We start from the raw sequence: 16,252 nt of genomic DNA on the forward strand, positions 1-16,252 counted from the left end.
TGTGATTTATTTTTAAATTCTGTGTTTTTAATTCAAACATTTCTGGATTCATTTGAATGATTTAACTAAATGTTATTTTATACATTTCAATATTTTCTTTTTAACAAAGGACCGCGTTTTTCATTATTGGCAAAACTAAAAGCTTTATTAGTCAGTAGATCACAACACTAGCACAAGTAATATATTTCTGCTCACAGAGTTTTGTTTTATTTCCTTTACCCCAGCTGTGTTTACGTAGGGTTGAGCGTGGACACTTTAAATGAAGTAGCTAAAACACCATAGCAATTTTTACTGACATTAGTCATTTTCATTTCAATCTATCTGTGATGTTAATGAGTTAGGAAATAAATGACCTTTTAATCTCTCTTTCCATTCCAGAAATGCATCAATACCCGAAGTCACAGAAACATCCCTCAAAAGAGATAGAAAACAGGGAAACATACTGCATCATATAACCTTAGAAATCGCTATCAATGATCTTTACAAAGTTAGTCCTCCCAGAAGCATGTAACTCCCACGGCTATTTCATACAGTGACCGGAGAGAAGGTTCCATGCGAAAGATCCAAAGGACAAATGTTTGACATCAGGATGGGTCAGCTCATCTGATGAAAGTTGGGCCAATCATACCACTGAACCGCGTGCAAAATAGCACTAATCGAAACGCGTCCAGCCATTGCGAGCCGCTCCTTATATGTTTCTAATCAGGGCGCCCCTTCCAACTCCTTCAGGACAAACCTGTGGTGTCGCCGGACATGCAGTCTGAGATCTGATGAAGTGGCGCCGTGCAAATATATCAGCTGGACCTCGAAAACAAAGACAAGTTGACCTCCGCGCATTCAGTGGCTCCGATCCTCTGAGCGTTTCTTCTGCAGATGTCGAGGCGTCGGAATGTTTGGGTAGCGTTAAGTACCCAAGACCACAGTCTGATTTCTCAAGGCTACTGGAAATGAATCACGTTTGCGTAGATGCAGTATTAAAGCAACAAGATCTATTTGCATTTGTGATATCAATAAAAATCACAATAAATATGCATATTGTATTGTTATATTCTCAATATTTCTACAAAATGTTTTTATTCTACTTATTAATAAAGTATTTGTAATTAAATAAATGTATTATGTATATATATTTAAAATTAAATATACACTGTACACACACAAATATGTGTGTGTATAATAATAACCAATATGCCATATTATATCATACACACACACACACACACACACACACACACACACTGTGTACATGTTGAATAACAAACATGTTATAAAATATATTTACAGAAACTTCTGCCACTACTGCTACTATAAGTAACAGCATGTGTGTAGTGTAGTAATAACTCAACAATATCCAGATAATGTAATATGCCTATACACACACACACACACACACTTTTTGTAACAAATACAAATAACGACATGTGTGTAAAAATATATTTGCAGAAACTTTACACACACTACTATGCGTGGCAGCCAGTGTGTGTGTGTATGTAACTGTAATATTAACAATGTGTGGCATGTGCATGTGTATAATACTCTCATACACACACACACACACACCTGCTCAACTAGATACCAAGCATGGCCAATCATAAAAATATATTTGCAGGAAAAACTTCATTACACACATATACTGCTGTAATGTGTGTGCTAATAATATCAATAATGTAATGACATGACAATAGCAGCCAACTAATGTGCCAGCAATGAATGTTGTGTATGTGTGTGCTATATATCAAATACACACACACACACCATAGCAAATACAGATATAAGCATAATAGCTCATAAATACTTGTTGCAGAAGCACTGCCCACCATATACTGCTATACGTGTGTGTGTAGCCCAGCCAGCGTGTGGCTGTGTATGTAATAATAATATGCGATAGCGTCAATCATCTCCAATGAAAGAAGGTTGATAGAGGAGCTCAGAGAAAATAGAACTAGAAATCCATAATCAGTAGTCTTTCAATATTAACAGATCCACTCCGTGTTTGTGCTGTGCAAAGGCTCGACGATCGATCTCAAAAGATCCACGCTCTTGTTCTTTTCAAATTACGTGCAGGAAAAGCGGCGCGTGCCATTTCTTTCTGACCACACAAACGATCTTGGGCCCAGCGTTTCCACCCCAACACGTGGCCCGGACTGCTGTGGTACTTGTGAAACCGAGAGCAAATATAGAGGTAGCTAAAAAATTCAGAAGAAATTGCGTCCTGAATAAATCAAGAAGAACTTTATCAGAGAGGTTTGAACTGGCGCTTGAACTGCTTTAATAGTATACTTCTGCTTTATTATAACATTAAAGAGATAAATGATGGATTTATGGACTTAAATCCAATCAAATTAAATGAGAATAAGATAGAGAGCAACCATTGGAGAGATTATAATACACGATTATTAGAGTATTATAATTAATCTCAACATAATCTCAGACAAATCCAGCAAAACTCTAGTAGAAAATACTAAAATGAAAACAATGAAATGAGACTCATTTCGTTTGCACAACAGCTATCACCACAAGGTAAAGGTATTTTTTTATTCTTCCAATACATAATGCATATTTAATCTTTCTTCTGAATAATTCCCAAATGACCTCATATACTGTAAGTAGATATGTCAATGCAATATTGTATTTTTATTAAATTATTTCAAATAACACTCCTGCGCGTTTGTTATTCTTTCTCTGGCCAGTGATTCTGCTGCGCAAATGTCATCTCTGTCTGCTAAACGCGGTATAGTGCACAGTCCCTGTCTGTCAATCTATGCTCCTTACTGTGAGGAGTCACTCAAGGACTGACCTGTGATTACCGCTCAAAATCACTTCGATATCCAATAGAACTCAAAGGCGGCCACAGCGCCATGCCTCATCTTTTTATTGATAGCATTCATCCCAGACCTCTTAGAGGGAAAATCGCCATATTATGACACTATTGGCGAAATGAGAGTTCATTGAACCTTGGAGCGTCAGTGAGATACAATGCTAAGACAGGGGCGGCCAGTGCGCTGCTATCCAACACTTTAGATGCTCTAGAAAATCCTGCATCTTAAATCGTTCCAGGTTCAGTCCATGTGAGAAGTCTGCTAAGCGGCATGAAGATTATCGCTGGCGTAATTCTTTCGTTGCAAAACAGCGTTAAATGCACAAAATATTACAAGATACTCAGTAGCTCAAATTCTGGCGGCTGATTAAAAAAGAATAAATAATAATAATAATAATAAAATAAAAATAAGCGGGCAGTAATCAACGAATGAAAGCGTGTTTAAATTAAACAAATAAATGAAATAAACACTGAATATAAAATAGTTTTAGATTAAAGTGAATGGGCAGCACTGCAGATGGCATGACAAGAAGTCAGTTCAATGATTTTTTTATATTTGTTAAAGATCAAATCATATTTTAAGTTTTAAATAGAGAAACCTATTTTCTTGAAAGGCAATAGATGATATTATAGTAATTAAATAATAAGATGCAGAGAATATATAATGGCGGAATATAGACTAATAACAATATATTTGAAAACAATCTTTAGAATTAACATAAGCAACCTATCATACAGTAAGCTATAATAAAATAATAATATATTAATATTTTCATTAATAAATCTATACTAGTGAATTTGCCAAGATAGATAAAAATAAATAAATAAATAAAAACATATACATATATATACACATATATAACCATATATATACACACACATATATATATACACATACACATACACACACATACATATATATATACATATATACATATATATATATACATATATATACACACACACACAACACACACACATATACATATATACACATATACACACATATACACATATACACACACCACACATATATATACACATATATATATATATATATATATATATATATATATGCACATATATATATATATATATATATACTACATATATATATATATATATATATATATCTACATATATATATATACACATATATATATATATATATATATATCATGTAATACACACATATATATACACATATATGTGTGTTTTTATTTTATTTATTTTGATTAGTAAATATTACATTCAGTTTTAATTGAATTATTAATATAACAACATTTTAATATCAAGTCATTTTTACTTTAGATTAGAAACATTAGTAATCTAAAAATAAAAGTGGGAGAAATTGTATGCATGAATTAAATATTGGGCAATATATGGCGAATATGAGACTACTTTTGCCAAAAATAATATGTTGTAGCATAATATCAGTGGATATATCATACATCCAAAGAAAAAGACACATTTCAAAGTATAAGGGGATTCATATATATTAACTAACATGAAGGCTGGCGTAAGATGATAAGTAAAATATAAAGATTATAAAGTTACAATATAAAAGTTCGTCATTTTAACATCAAAGTACTACAGCTAATACTCAGGCACTTTGTGCAAACACAAATAGTGCATAAACACGAACCTGAAAACTACCTTGAGATGCATTTACAAACATAGCTCCAATAAGTAACAGGTGGCACTGGGCAATGAGTTCCTGCTGCTTTTTAAAAGTTAAGATAAACTTAGACCATACATTGTTACCAAATATAACTAAAATATAATAGATATTATAAACATTATTACAAAACAAAACGAGCGCATCCGGTTATGCGCGCCCACAATGGAGGCGTTACTCCACGGACGTTAACAGACTACCTTCAAAAAATAAAAGTCAAATGATTGTGCAATGAAATATGCGTACCCACAGGCCAACTGGGCGGCGAAACGATCCTCAGATCTTAGCGAAGCAATTACACTCAATAATGTGCCTCCGTTTCTGAACAGACAGGCTGTGATCGATGGGTGGCCGCCAGAAGCGTTCAACCACGTATTGAAGCATTCATCAGCAATAACTGCATTGTTTCAGCCTTCCGGGTAAACGAAACTGCATCCCTGTAAAGCGGCGATTAGTTATTGATCAGCTGCCGCGGTCGATCCATTCGAGAGCAGCCGTCTGTGAGTAAGCCAGGCTTAATACGAGAGACACATCAGACCGACCTTCATCAACACCTCTCAAAGCTGGCTTTCTTGAGGACGGATTCACCCCAAATGAAAAATTCACAAATCGTGCGATAGGACTAGGGATGAGTTTGTTTCTATACTACTGATCAAGCGTTTGGAAAAGTAAGATTTATGTAATATTTTTAAAAAGCCGTTTCTTGTACTCATCAAGGCGTGCATTTATTTTGATCAAAAATGAAAACAGTAGATATAGTCTGCATGTCTTTTTTACCATTTAAAATAAATAGTTTCTATTTAATATACTGTAAAATATAATTTATTTCTGTGTTTGTGAAGCTAGTTTCTATCAACCTTCAGTGCTCACCGCAGAACAATCGAAATCATTCTAGCGCAGTGATTTATATTCAAATTATCAATATTGGCAAAATTGTGATATTCGTCCATAAAAGTTAAAAGAAACAACATTTATTAAAAATATTGATGAATTTTAATCATATAAATTCATTATATCACTTCTTATCAATTAGTACATCCTAAGCTGAATAAAGTTTTAATTTAACTGAAATAGAAAAAAATTAAAAAGTATTAAAAAGATTACAAAAATTTAATGGTAGTGTAAATGTTTTAAATTCCCATTAAACTTCTTAAAAAAAAAAAAAAATATTCTTTTAACGTTTTTATTCTTTAAAGTCAAAAAAATAAAAAGTTTCAAAAGTTCCAAAAAAAGTTCAAATATTAAATAAATTTTTCCATCACTAATGTCAAATATTATTAGAATGATTTCTGAAGGATCATGTGACACTGAAGGCAATCAAGTCGTTTTCAAGATCTGAAATTAATTATGGCTTTAAAGTGTTTTCAAACTGAAACCCCATTATTTTTAAATAGCAGAATATTTAAAAATAGTGCACTTTTTGTCTTAGTGTTTTGATCAATAAATGCCTTGTAATCAAAATAAGAAACATCTTATTATAAAATATATTAAAATCACACTAGTGTACATCAGAACAAGATTTGGAGAAAATGCCAGCATTGTTAACATGATAATGGAGCGCTCTACAGTGAATGGTGCGTCAGGATAAAGTCAGGCCAGCTGATAGAAATATAATGTTCCCAATAGATTTTGCACCACTTGAATAGCCCGATTAGTAATGCCAAACCCAAAGGCTTCAAAAAAACAAATCATACAAAAAATGTTGCTTGAAATCACATTATTTAGCTAAAACCATTTATAATCCATAATATTGTTTACTTCCTGGTAGAAATGCTCAAACTCTATACTTCTATACAAAGGCATTTAAAGCCAAAACAGATTTATAAATGCTATATATTAGATGGATTTTAATGAAATCCCAACACGGAGGATTTGAGCAAACAATAGTAAGGTTATGAACTGATATTTACTTTAGCCAAGCAGGCAGTTTCAAACTGAAACATCTTACAGACAGTATCTTTTTAGTATCTCAAGATATTAACTAGTGGTACAAATTAGTGTAGTTATATGTGAGTTATTGTGTATTTTACATCAGCTGTTTTAGACTCTCAGCCAGCAACTGCCATTCACTACCAAGCCGTGCATTGTTGAGCAAGTGGTCTAATTCTCAAACCCGGTAGCAAACCTCATCACATCTTGGGCGGTTGAGAACTGTTTCAACTGGGTGCGCGTGTAGTGAAGTCTTAAAGCAAGGCCTTTTGAATGTTTTCTTTCTTAATGTTCTGTCAATCAAAGGAACTCGCGGCTGGCGACTTGTAGGTCGCGGTGGTGGTGTGGTTGGTGGTAAACCACGGATGTAGAGAGTTTATTTGCTGAGCTGCTCCCCGGCCGTCAAAGTGCTGCTGCTGCTGCTGTGCATTGGTGCTGCTGTTGGTTCCCAGGACTGGGCGGAGCCATTGGGTGGGAAGCAGGGCCAACGGGAGGCTGGAGGGAAATACGACAAGCTGCGGTCAGAGTGGAAAGAAGTCACAGCAAACAGGAAGGAAAAGGCAAACAGTGAAGTAAAAGAAGCCATAAGTATATATAGAGAGAAGCAAAGCAGAATATAGTAATCCAGAAAGCAGACTCTTCACCAATAGTGGGTTTTTATCCAAGATGCATCAAATATTGAGACAGAGGACATTTTGAGCAAAATAAATAAAAGTATATATATATATATATATAATATATATATATATATATATACTTTACTTTTATTTATAACTCAAAGGAATATCTCTATTCTTTCTCAAAAATCACAATGATACAAGTATACACTTTGCTTGAAATTCAAAAGGAAAACATACCTCATTTTATTAATAAAGCACATTTTCCCAAGCATCATAAGAACCCTAATGCAAAATATAACCAAAATAGCAGGAAATGCATAACAATTTGATGTCAAGTAAAATAATCTTTATTAAATAAATTAGATGTTAATAAAAAATAATATATTCCAAACCTGCACAAAATCAGAATGCAAAATAAAAAATGGCTGAAAAATATGTTAAATACTTTAATAGATCCACAATAAATCACAATACACTAAATTTATTATGCACCTTATTTTATGCCTTAAATGTTCTTTAAAATACAGTAAAAATAGCTGAAATGTGGTGCAATTGTTAACTCAATACAGATTCAATTCTGATAAATTAAATACTCCCACCCTTTTCCCAAATTTTGAACAAATCGGAAGATTAATCTGCAATAAAGCGTCTTGTGACTAATGACTTAATGACAAATGTTACTCAATCTAACAAACATTTAGCAAATTATCACGGCTTATCAAATTTAACATTTAAAAAAATGAAAATGCTGCAGTAAAAAACCTGTTAAATGGTGCCAGTAAGTTCCGTGAAATTTACAATGAAAAACTATAACTTGCGTTTTCTGAAATTCCCTACATTGCATTTACTATAATCTTTGTTTAAATGCTTGATGTTTTACGATAAAATCACCTTCGTTTAACTTCTTGAGTTATGTTTATTAAGGGTTGTATGTTTGCTTTTGTAGTATGGAGATTTGGTTCATCATACTTGACTTTCTCATCACCACTTGCTTTTGGAGGTTATCACACCGTTCCAAAGTCTACAAAACAATTTCATATATTAACATTGTATCAGTTAATTCAATTTTCAACTCTAAATTTAAGTTAAAATGCTTAAAACCTAAAGCGGCTGTTACCTCCATATTTTTCATAGTTAGAATTCCAGCAACCCATGGCTGTGATTTTCCGTTTTTTTGTTTTCTCACGGTTGTATTTTATGTCTCGAATCTCCAGCTGAATAACAAGATTCCACATTTGTTAGTGAAGACACACCTTGTGAAACTGAGGATCCGGTCACCTTATTGCAGAGTTATCACATTAACAAGAGTCTCAAAGCGCCCAAAACGTTCTGCAAGCGTTCATTATACTAAGAAGAAGTCAAATCTAGAGATTGTTTTACATGCAGATACTCCACCTTAAATTAAAATTATGTCATTATTTACTTGAGCGATCTCATGTAAGCTCAAAGCTTCGTTTTTAAATGTTATTTAAATCGAGCTAGCACATGAGTGCTTTCTTGCTTTAAGCTCCTTTTTTTAATGAATTCTGCAACCTACTTGGAGAAAGACTAGTTTTCAGGAACAAACACCAAACAGCTATATGCGAAAATAGATAGACAGCGTGAGCAAAACAGGAAGCAAAGGTAAATAGCTCACTCGATGAATCTAGGGCCTAAAATAGCCGAGTAATTTACCAGGAGCGTTGGGAATTTTTAACCTCATCAGTTTTGATTCAAAGATCTGAATCAAAGCAATAATTCTTGTCCCTACGTCAAAGTTTCCACAACAAGTACGCATGCAGCCATCTCTTTAGCCTGTATCTTTTGCATAAATTGCAAAGCCATAAAACATATATCAAACATGAACTATGCATGTTCTGACCCAACATAACTTAGTCGTTTGATATAACCATAATTAGCCATAACACCCTTTTGTCTCCTGGTTTTGTCTAAATGAAGATATTAATTCAATGCATCACTACAAATAAGGCGCTGCTTTTATAATTTCTACAACCCTTGCAAGAACAATGGCAAACATAAACTTTATATGCCAGAACTTATGCAGAAAACAGAAAGAGAGGAAATGCAAAACAGAAAGCCTATTTGATTATTTTAGGCCCCTCACAGCTGGATCTGAGTTTTTAAAAACTGAAAGCATTCTTGATATACATTTCAAATTTAAAGTGAAATTATCTCAGGTATACAAATTTTGTAAGGATTACCAAAACATGGCAAATATATACACCAAAAGAACATGCATTATTTGCACACTGTATATAATTATTAATTATTAAATACAATTTATAGAATAACACTTTCGTTTTGTGGCTAAATAAAAAAAGCCAATTTTGGTTCATTTTGATGCATCAATATAAAGCGTGTTGCTTTTAATAAATCTACAACCCTTTAGAAGTCTGCAAAACAAGTATCAAACAAAAGCATTAATTGAGAACTTATACAAAAAAAAAAAAAAGAAGAATGAAAACAAAACAATAAGCGAATGAATAGTTTTGTTAAGCCCCTCTCAACTGGATTGAATTTGAAAAGCGAAACAATTCTTGTGCGCATTTTCAAATTTCCCAGCAACAGTCAGTATACATGAACTTCTTTGGCTAGTTAATATATCTCATGCATAAATATTTGTAAGAAAGCTTGCAAAGTAGCGTCCAATATAAAACAGGCCCGCGCGTCTATTTCTTCCACCACCTGGTCGCGGCACCGGTAACCGCAAAATAATGGCGGATTTCTGAAAGCGAAACCAAGTCGGTATTGACACCGAGGTTGGACGAGAATCATTTAGTGAGATGAATCTAGCGAATCTCCGATCTTCGGAGGGTATCCTGGATCTCCACAGCTCTAAAGCTACATTACTGCTCATGTTTGTCAGTGAGAGGATGAGTATCTGCCAGCACTGCCAGTCCACGCCTCTGCCGGGTGCAGTCTCTTCTTCTAACAGAAAGCGGTTGTCCGGCATAAAAATTAAGGTCCTAGGGGCGAGCTCTGACCTAGGAGCGCGGCTGATGGAGAGGCGGCCTTCGAATCTAAAAGGAAGCGAGATGCGGCACAGAGTGTCCGAGGTGAAGCGCTGAACATTTCTACATCCTGAAGCCTTTCGCTTTGTTTTCTTGGCGAGCGCAGGGCTACAAAGCCGCAGTTTACCTCTCTCAGCACGCGAGTCCTTCACTTGTTTATAGAACTGAACTAGATCCTTGCACGGCAGAAGAAGATCAGTCTTTATGGTAAAAGCTTCGTGCACAAAGGAAGCCTGTACTGCGTTTTATGTCATGAATTTGAATTTGCAATATCCAAAACATCTGCTCCACTACACCCGTTTGATCTACAGTTTCACAAGAAAGTCCTAATTTCTCACGGGACACATATATGCCTTAAAGGGCAGAAGCTCACCCAAAAATGAAAATTCTGGCTCATCATTTACTCACTCTGAAGTAGTTCCAGGCCTGCATAGAATGTATCTTTGTTCTTCAAACACAAAAAGTTTGCCAACCAGGTTATTTTGGAGCACCATTGACTTCAAGCTGTATTTTTACCACTGTGAAATCAGATGCAGTGACAAAACTAGCCTGGTTGCATACAGAAATTCACACAGGTTTGGGAAACCTACCGAGTGAACAAATTCAAATTTCCCAGGTGAGACACGCTCTTTAAGAGAATCAAAATATTCTCAATATTTCACATTACAGAGTAAAACCTTCTACAAAAACTATTTTCTCTTCATTGTTGGATATCCACACTTTTATGCAATTTTAAAAGAGGTTTTTGATGAAAAAAAAATACTCTTTGTTATTTTACATGATATTCAAATGCCTTGAATATCACAGAACTCCCAATGGACTTGTCACGTTTCCATCCACAAGAACCAAACCACAACTCTATGAGGAACTGATAATAATAACCATTTCCTGAAGGGATGACCACTAAAAAAAAAAAAAAAAAGCATAAAATCATCTACTCGACTCATTTTTCTCTCATCTTGACAACATTTTCTAACTCCTATCAGAAGTTTTCAACCAAAGTGATGCAATGCCAAAACATTATATTTGATGCAAAGTGATGTAATACAGCACAGCTGCTGTAAAATCTGATTTAAAATAAAGCCTACAGAAGTACTACAGTCAAAGGTGCAAGCGACAAACTGTTACCGTTGGAAGCAGCTTTTATGCATAAGCAATATTTATTTGTTATTTTTAAGAAAAATTCCTTTGGACCAGCCAAAAAGCCATAAAGTTTTGCATTTGCATTTTTTGGTTCCTCACAGCTGCAACGAAGACATTTTTTTAGCGATTGGTTGAGATTTCACGAATCTAGAAATTAAGTCGGTGTGACTCTGTACTCTATATGAAACTTCTTTTGGACAGAGTTACTCAAGTACTTAAAAAACCCCAAGCTCAAGCTACAAGAAGAATCGGATAACACGCCACACGATCTATGCCAAACTTGTCTACCAAAGAACAGCTTAAACCCAAAATCACGAGGCCAAAAGGCATTGAAAACCGTCAGAGAATTTCCGAGACAGGCTGCCCGGATCTGCCCAGGAGTCAGTGCTTTGCTAGCGCTTCCCATTCTCTGAGCTATAAAAAGAGAAGTTCTTGTGTGGTAAAGACATCAGCTTCGTCCTGTTTGTATGGACACAGATGTTTCTGGAGGCTGCGGAAGTCTTCCTGCTCCAAGTACTCTGGCAGTTCAGCTGTGATTATCCCGCTCGCTCTTTTGTAGAGTAACAAGGAGGAGGAAGCGTTCGGAATCTTTCTGGTATGCAGCAGTGACACAGTTCACTGGACAAGATCAGAGAGAGAGGAAAACTGTCCTCAGTGTTCCCCATCCTGCCTTTTTACGCAACTACAGGCCGTCATTAAAACTAACAGAAGAAAGTTCATTGTGAAAATGCATTCCATTTGTTTTATATGGTAGCGCACATGATATTATTTCACATGTCACATGGACTCATCGTATTTCTATCAGCAAGGATCTAATCTGAAGGCATAACCTTGTTTCAGGAGTCCATTGAACAATTGGTGTTGGATTAACCTTGAAAGAGTTTTCACTCCAGGATTAGCTAGTAAATAAGAACAAAAAAGGCCACATAACACACTCAATTAATTGATGTATTTATACTAGTTCAGTAATCTTTAGGAAACAACTTCTTTTTTTTTTTTTTTGCAGCCATTAATCTTCCACTTCTGTCTTCGTCTGCAGTCATGGAGACCTCACTAATAAATTTAGTCAATAAAAGCAATGCTTGATTGCGAGTGATGTAAAATGCGTGCATAAGCGCACTTCATACAGGCATCATTATGACTACGGAAATAAATCATATATGGTTCAGTCAAGATTTCTAAAGAAAAGAACATACTTAACATGACTTGCTCAGAGCGGGGAGTAATCTGAGAAACCAGTTTTGCTCTACTTTATACAGAATTTATATGCAAATACAAGATTTTCATTTAAAAGTAAAGGACTCGTATTGAGTTCAACACTCATAATAGCATATTAACGTTGTTTGTACTTCATACGAGGCGTAGAAGTCAAATTAAATATTGAGAATAGTGCCATCGTTTGTTTTAGATTAATATTATTTTATATTATGCTGTCACTGAGCATTATTTGTTTACATCTCTTACTACAGCTCACATTTACCAGAACAACTCACCCCAAAATTATCATATTATTACACTCATTTCTAACCTCCATTGACTCCGTTATTTTCTTTCTTCAGCGATAAAAGTAGTTTATATTTTTATGCTCATATAAAATATAAGCGTTTTCGATAACTAAAATTTTCTACCATTTGTCATTTTAATTGTTTTTTTTTTTTTTTTAGGAGTGAAAAAAAATATAAAACACTATCCATATACATAATCGTAGGAAACAGAAGCTTGGATATTCTCCTGCCATCTATCCGTGAAGAAAAGAAAAATCATACAGGTTTAGATGGACGTCAGGAGTGAGATGAAGTGACGACTGCCTTTAATTTTAGCCTGAGCTAGCCGCTTAATTTCCACACAGGAGCAGAGACAGCAGAAAATGGCCAAAATTGGCAGAGTGCACTGAAAACCACAGACCTGAGCTCCATGAAATCCAGTAGTGCTGAACAAAATATCATTTCATTAAAAGGTCTGCGCAACAAAGGCAGCATTTATGGAAGGTCAGGACAGAGTCAATGTCCTATTGAAATAACTTGAGAACCCTTTGGCTGCTCTTTCTGCTATTGTCTAATGCAGCTGCGTGAAATCATTGAACACAAGACTGCATAAATAAGACAAGATTGAGTTTAAAAGGCAGCGGTGGATTATTAAAGGTCAAAAGCTGCACTAAATCTGCCTTGATATGGATTCCTCCAACACTCTCCTGATACTAAACATTTAGCAGGGCGATAAAGGACTCCATCAGTGGTGCGTTTTGTCTTCTGAAAGAAAGTCTTGTGTTTTCCACACATGTTCAACAAACAAGCCATACCATGCATTTTAATCCATGATTAAGTTACATCCCAACAGTTTGAAAAGCGGCGTATGTTGTAACAAACTTTTCTAAATGTCGAAAAAATAGAATTCTGGTTGTTGCGACATAACGAACATTCCATTCCAAGTCTTTTTGAAGGCGTTCTGCGTTGGCGTTCTGAGCGTAGTAACATTTAAAGAGCTTACAACTTCTAGCGTTTCGGGAACATTAATAAAGATAGCCACCTTTGAACAAAGCGTTCTATTAGTAGTGCTGAAGGGCGTTTCAACCGTAACTTTGAAGAGAACCTTGCCAGAAGCGTTTGGGGCGTTTCTTTTGCTAGGATCAAAGTTTGGTTGACTTTGATCAAGTTTTGATGCACTTCTAACGGCTGCCGCGCCGAAAAACTTTTACTTAGCAAGAAATGCGGTGACAAGCACGTCCTGTCACTTTTTTAGCTTGCATTTCTCCATTCACGCCACGCTAATCACATTCGCTCGCTAATGTAATGTATACCGAGCTAAGAGGATGATTTACTTGTGAGTGTCACGCATTGAAAAATGAGTAATTAAAGCGCTTCCGAAATACTGGTTTTGCTATTATTAGTGTACTCATTTTTACCTGTATTTGTAGTTTGAGCATTTTTGTAAACCGTATAAAGAGCTCGAGTTAAACTTAGGAACGGCTCGGTTTTGATAAACAACGCGTTAATGATGATTGAGCAGCGATGATTTCCCTTCATCTTTCGGAATCACATTCCCACATCCCGTTCTTTTCTGAGAAGTCACTGCCTCCTTAGCACTTCGGAGAAGCGCCCTGATTTCTATTTTAGAAGAAAATAAACTCGTCATCCTGCAAAAGCACAATGAGACGCTATTAGTCAAGTGTTCTGAGGAGGATACGCTGGAAAGCGGCACAGTTAGTCACGTTGCCGGTCAAGCGCGGGAGAGTCCTTGAGCGTGCTAATCTCTTTAAACGCTCACAGGATGAATAGTTTAACAGCATCACATTTGGACATCCCAAACTGCACACTTCTTGAGATTATTTTGCTTAATTTTCCGTACCAGAATAGAGCCGGGCCCGTTTCCGGTTTATTTATTTACATACGCTCAGCATTGAACAACATTGCGCTTTCCAAGAAACAGCAAGGCTGTTTTCGTCTTCAGGACAGGCCTCAAACAAAAACAGAGACAGCTCATCCGATCTCTGCATTGGAGGAACGGCCGTACAAACAGGGAAATGAAGGCGCAAACCATGGCCTGCGAGCGGACAAAGAAGATCTTTGAGGACTAAGGAAGCCAGTGTTTTCCCCTCGAAAGTCCTCTGCCCCGACCAGAAACACACATTCCCAGAGTGGAACAGGCTTTTCTTAAGAGCTCAAAGCCTGTTTGTATCTCACATCTGTTTGACTATTCAGCTCTGCGGGAGAGACAGGCTTCTTATCAGGCACCGCGAACCTAGTCAGCCCATCATATCCGTGCTGGAAATACGCTGAACTTCCCAGTAGCCGCCCTCGCCCTGTGAGAGATGCTGCTCTGTTGTTACACGGCCTATGAATATATGCATAATCCTCTTGAGTGACAAGCAAACCCTTCCTCTTCCCCTTCCTCTTCTATCAAGAGAAGACAATCTCTTAGCGTGCTGCTGATAAATCAAATTTCATCATACGCCGACGAGTTAGAAGCGCGCCGTTCGCAGTACGCAGCTCATCAAGGCTTCGCCCGACGGCGGTCGATACAAGTGACACCATCTAATCCCATCCTGATGCGCTGATATTGACAAGGTCACCTAAAAGCCGTCTAAACCAGCCTCGGAAGTCACCTGTAAAGAAGCGAATCGGCGTGGAAACACCAGCAGGTGCGTATCCGACCCCAAATCCTGCAATTCCTATTTATTTTGCAATTCTTGTATGCATTATTGGCGAAAATTGAATTAATTACAACAAATGCTAGCATGACATATAAATGTCATTGCTTTTGAGTATAAAGTATTGAAAATTTGAGAAGAAATGTCGCGTTAATTGTCATGGAAAATTGTTCTCATTCTTTTCTCTAAAACTATGACTTTGGGTTGTGCGCTTACAGGTTTCACCCAAAACGCACAAAATAGACAGCATATAACCACGAGGGAGTCGCGATTACAATCAAATGATGATTTTTACCCGTTTACAATTATGCGACATCATTTATAACATACAGCAGGTGAATCTCGCGTAAATCCTTGTCTTTTGAACTTTATGCAAAATCTAAAAATAAAATTACGCTGGTTTTACCGTTACGCAATTCGCGTAACGTTCTCATTATTTGGCGGGAATTTGCAAAAATCAATCCAGGCAGCTGAATTAATTTCCACGAATGCAAATCGCCAAATAATCTTGCATGTTCGACATTAACATTTTATGATTGCTGCATGCAGAGCCTGAAAATAACGTGGCGCTATTTTCACCAAACTTATTGCGCATTCTCATTAAAATGTTCTTCGTGCAAAATCTAAAATTAGAATGAAATAAGACTTGGACGCGTTCAGTGTCCAAAAGATAGCGATACAGCGCACACAATTAAAGTCGAATATGATTTTCACCTGGTCATGATTAGGCAAAAATCACCAATTCGCTAAAATAAGGTCTCCAGCGACCGATGGGGCTACGTTTCCAACGAATGTTTCTGCAGGTATTGCGCACGTGAAATGCACGCACGGGAAATTAGAGAAGGCTTTAATGAAAGTGTCATATGAGAGGGTGCATTAATTCAGCGCTCCTGACTTTTGACCATT

This window comes from Puntigrus tetrazona, chromosome 6 (genome assembly GCF_018831695.1).
Source record: "Puntigrus tetrazona isolate hp1 chromosome 6, ASM1883169v1, whole genome shotgun sequence".
NCBI lineage: Eukaryota > Metazoa > Chordata > Actinopteri > Cypriniformes > Cyprinidae > Puntigrus > Puntigrus tetrazona.